This window comes from Mandrillus leucophaeus, unplaced genomic scaffold (genome assembly GCF_000951045.1).
Source record: "Mandrillus leucophaeus isolate KB7577 unplaced genomic scaffold, Mleu.le_1.0 Scaffold392, whole genome shotgun sequence".
NCBI lineage: Eukaryota > Metazoa > Chordata > Mammalia > Primates > Cercopithecidae > Mandrillus > Mandrillus leucophaeus.
The window spans coordinates 1,792,008-1,796,951 of record NW_012104165.1 but is presented as its reverse complement, the minus strand read 5'-3'; the positions used below and the strand labels follow the sequence as shown (position 1 = coordinate 1,796,951).

Here is a 4,944-nt window from a genome sequence, read left to right as displayed (position 1 = left end):
AAAAAAACGTGCAAAATTTTATTAACTTTAATCAATCGACGATTTTCCAGACTAGAGGAATAAACAGGGCAACAGCAAAAGCAGAACAGCGAAGCAAGGATGGGCGACTGAGCAAAGCTATCACAACAGGAAAGTCTGCTATGCATATAGATGTTTGAAAGAATAAAGCCGGAGAGTCCTGGGAATGTTCAGAGTGCCATCAATGAATGAAAAAATGCAAGGAAGTCCTGGATAGCACAGAGCTAATAGAATTGGATTGGCCGGCAGGGGAAGAGCATAGTTAATAGCTGTTCTGTCCCTGGGATGCTTTTATCACTTCCATAACGAGTCCGGAAAAAAAAAAAAAAAAAAAAATGTCCATGCTTGTCTTTTTTTTCTTCTTCTTGGTTTCTCTTCGTTCTCCTAAGTAACATTGTAGAAAGAAAGAATAGGTGAAAAGCTGGTTAGTGCTATTGCATTCGTGATGTTGAATAGGCCTTTTCTTTTTCTTTGTTTCTTCTTTCTGCTATCACAGAAATCATGCTTAATTTCCGTGTGAGCAGGTGAAAAAAAAAAGGGAACTGAAAGCATAAAGTAGGAGAGAGGCTTCCGCATTGCGTTACTGAAGGTATGTGTGGTATAGAAGTACTTGGGGAAATCAAATAAACAAAACCATGGAATTGCTGGGCATTGAACCCCGGACCTCATACACGCAAAGCACGTGCTCTACCACTGAGCTATATGCCCAAAAGGCGAAGGAAACCTTTTAAATTTTTGATGAGTTCAAATTATTGCCTTTTATGCTTTTGTTGTCATATCTACAAAATCTTTGCCTAACCTAGGGTCACAAAGATGTTTTCTTCTAGAAGTTGTATAGTTTTATGTTTTACACTTAGGCCTATGATTCAATTTTAGTAGATACTTTAGGCTTTATAGTATGCATTTAAAAAATCACACTGTAACTTCAAGTGGTATTACATTACTTCATGTATAGATAAGGTAGATAAGTACTTTACACCACTATATGTTCATTTCTTCTCTACCGGAGTTTGTGCTAATGTTAACAACATAACCTCTCCATATGTTATAACTCCAAAACATATTGTTATTATTTGTATTCTAAACAATTATTTTTAAACAGATTTAAATAATAGCAAAAAAATTCTTATATTTACTACATCCTTACAATTCCCAGTGCTCTTCATTTATTTATGTAGATGCACATTTCTTTGTGTAGATTCTTTTTTTATGTTGGGGGGTGTCATTGAGACACATGGTACAGATATCAGTCTCATGTAGACAAGTGTAATATGGGTGTGCAGTAGAGAAAGGTGAATCTAGAAGAACTCCTGAGTTTTCTAATTTACACCAGAACATTTTTTAAAAGTCTTCAGTTGTATGAATGTGAAATATTTTTCAAGGAGGCATATTCTCTGAACTTTTTCTATCTCCAGAAAAAAAACTTAATACATTAGGCTATATAGACTTTTATAGTCAGTGGAATTCCTTTGCTAATGTAGCTCTAGGGACTATTAAAATTTTACATAAAAATAAGAAAAGAATTTTCTGAAGACAAAAGGGAGCTCAACTTCTAAGACTTTTGTTAGTGTACTATTATTATAATCCTAATAAATTTTTCCCTTCTCACCATTCCTATTCAATTAATTTTTACAGCAAAAAAATTTTTTTTTACATTACACATCTAGTATCCTGATGTAATACAGTTGTATTTTGGCAGTTCTTTTTGATATTGTCTTTCCTAAATTTAAGTCCTAAATTTTGAATAATAAAAATTGTGTGATGTTTCTTACATTAAAACTAGCTCCGAGTTTCCCAGTCAGCTTCTGATCCACAATAAAGACTTGTTCTAGTTCTTAATAAAAAGAGAAATACTGAAAATAATTAGCAGTAATATGCTCCACAATTTAATTAGGTCAAAACAATTGTGACAATGGTCTGTGACAAATTCCACAATGTGAAAAACAAAGGAAAACAAAGCTCTATCAGCTCAAAAGAAAGAAACTTATTCACTCTAGGTTAATTATGTACAAGTAAAACAATATTCATACAAACATGTTTCAGCAATTGTCTACCCTTTTCAGGTTGGACTGGGAATGTCCTAGAAGCAGATGCATTGTCATTTAGTCTGCAGTTCAGTAACCTTTCTCGTGGTATAGCGATTAAAGGAGATCCAGTTTAGTGATTTCAGAAACAGTGGGATTTATCTCAGTGGATTTTCTCCTGCCAACCATCATGTTTTGAAAATTAGAAATACTGACACTGATATATCAAGATGTATGTGCAAGAGAGCTTGGCTATCATGAGAGTGTTGCTGGGTGGTAGAATGCATACTTAACATGTGCGCTGTCTTGGTTTCATTTCCTGAAAATGTCACTGTTCTTTAGCTACTCACCAACAACCACCCCTTCTTTTCTTTTCTCGTACACTGAACTCGCGTACATGATCCAAAGGACTCCCTTTAGTGCTACTCCATTTGTACGCCATAAACTTCCGCACTGCCCAGGGCAAAAGACTATGGCAAAAACTAGATGGAAGAGGATAAAACAAAGGATTAATAGCTCATTCGAAATCATCACTAGGAGAGAGAAACCTGACCCCACATTAAAAGAAATTAACCTTGGATTCCGATTCTCTGCATCTTTAAAGATTATCAAAGACAAAAAGAAAAGAAAAACAAAGAACATCATCACATTTTATTTTTTTATTTTTATTTTTAAACTTTCTTTGCTGTGTCTGGCTCAACCAACAGGATATGGAAGAGCAGAAAGCTTTTTGTTTGTTTGTTTGTTTTTTAATTCCCGTCACTTATCTTCTGTGTCCCTCCTCCACCTATCCATTCCACACTGCCAGGGAATTGGATTCAGCCATCCTATGTAGGAGTCAATAAGTTCCAAGTCTTTCTTAGTGGGTAAATACATTGTATAATAAAAGCACTTAAGAAACCTGAAAGCTAAAAAGTTGGAAACAATCGAAGTATTGAAAGAGAAACTGAATAAAGTTTTCAGTCTGCAGTAAGTTGAGATAGCTTGGTTGGGAGGGCATTAGACTGAAGATCTAAAGGAGACTGGTTCAATTCGGGGTTTTGGCAACTTTGCCTTTTCAGATACTCTACCAGCGATCTACCTTTGCAGTCTTAAAATTTCGTATGAACTGCATCTCTTAATTTATGTTTAGTAGTTGATATTCAGGGGAGCAAAAAAACATGGCACATAAGCAAAGGAATAACGTGTCTGCCTTCTTTTGCTTCTCCATATATAATAAAGCAATCGCGATGCCCCATGAATTTTGATGTGTGAAATAAAGATGAACTGTAAAATTCATTTTGATACTTACAATTTTATTTTATTTTTTCTTAATTAGAGTGACATTAGACAGAAAATGAAAAATACCATGACAGGCTGAAAAAAGAGCAACTGAAAGGGAAAAGCTTTGTATTTTAGCACTTTTTATGGCAGTTGCCCCTGCTTTTTGAATAAGGGACCCTGTATTTTCATTTTACACTGGACCTGTAAATTATGTAGCTGACCTTCATCAATATTAAATCGACATTCATAGTACATATAATTGTAGTATCTATAATCAACATTCATCATTACAGATTATTAATTCATAGTTGACATTTTACAAATTTGGAGGATTGAAGACATTCTAACTCTTCACACGCCTATAGCTGAATTATAATCCCAAGAGCATGGCCAGTACTGTATTAAAATCCACACCTACAGTATACTTTCCCTCTCTAAACTTCAATTCGTTGTTCTTAACTCTTTATATAAAATTGGAATACTTGAAATGACATTGCACAGAAAATCCCAATGGAAGATATGGCTTATATTAAAAAAAAAAAAAAAGCAAACAAAAAATGGGCAGTATGCTATAATCACCGTACTGCTCTGTGCTATTTTTATATAGTCTTGTGTTGGGAGGATGCACAGTTTCAGTTTGTTTCCAAAGCCTTTGGATGCCACCTGTTATGTCCAAGATCGGGGCAGAGGATCCTCGATGGTAGACAGGAAAAACCTCAAGTTTAAAGAGAGTTGGCATGAAGACACTCTCACCTTGACCAACAGAGGCCCCACTGGGATTCGAACCCAGGATCTCCTGTTTACTAGACAGGCGCTTTAACCAACTAAGCCACGGAGCCCGCGGAAACTGTCCTTGGTTTCCTTCTATCAGAGTATACCTTGGTATTTGCGGTAGAATTTAGATTTTCCTTTTAATTAAAAACAAAAAGTTGTTCACTTATTGGATTTTTATTTGGCCTTTGATCCCACCCACAGACACTCAAGACAGTGAATAACAGCTTTGATGGAAGCACTGATTTGCCAGTCTGTTTCTCTTGCTCTTTATAACCTTACTGTATTTGGCTTGGAGCCTCATTGCCTTATGGGAACTCAAGCCGAGGGAAAAATTGAAGCAACATCAAAAGAGAAGGGACTATGAGAAACACTTTTATTTCAGGCTCATTTTAGGCTTTCTAAGGCATTTGACTTAATGTTTAGATTGTGCATCTGTGAAAGAAGGGAAGTGTCACAATTTCTTTCACTTTAAAAGTCAACCCCTGGAAATGAGCTCAAGCAGTTCCTATGATTTACACAAGTTTGAAAAGGAAGGAAAATGAGTGAAGGAGCTAATAACCTCAGCGACTTTTTCTAGGGAACATTACAGCTCTTGACATAGAATCATAAAGAGATGGGAGACAAGGAAGACAGGAGGCAGGAAAACAGAGCGTTCTGGAGCTTTAGCGATTATATTGTCCCTTTAAAATGGAACTTTCTCTGCAAAGAGGAGAATTCAAAGGAGATTCACAGATTAGGACTACAGCTACCAAATGAGTCAGTGGAATATATACGTGTGTCCCAGGTAGATCGATAGATTCATGTAGCTCAGATGATAAGCATTCAAACTATTAGTGTAAGGAATGAAGATTCGAATCTCTGCCAA

General features: G+C 35.8%; 1 non-coding gene across 1 annotated transcript; it reads right to left on the bottom strand.

The window, feature by feature from the left end:
* Positions 1-4,070: 4,070 nt before the first annotated feature.
* Positions 4,071-4,144, bottom strand: TRNAT-AGU. The gene has a single exon. It is a non-coding gene; the product is annotated as a tRNA-Thr (tRNA).
* Positions 4,145-4,944: the final 800 nt, after the last annotated feature.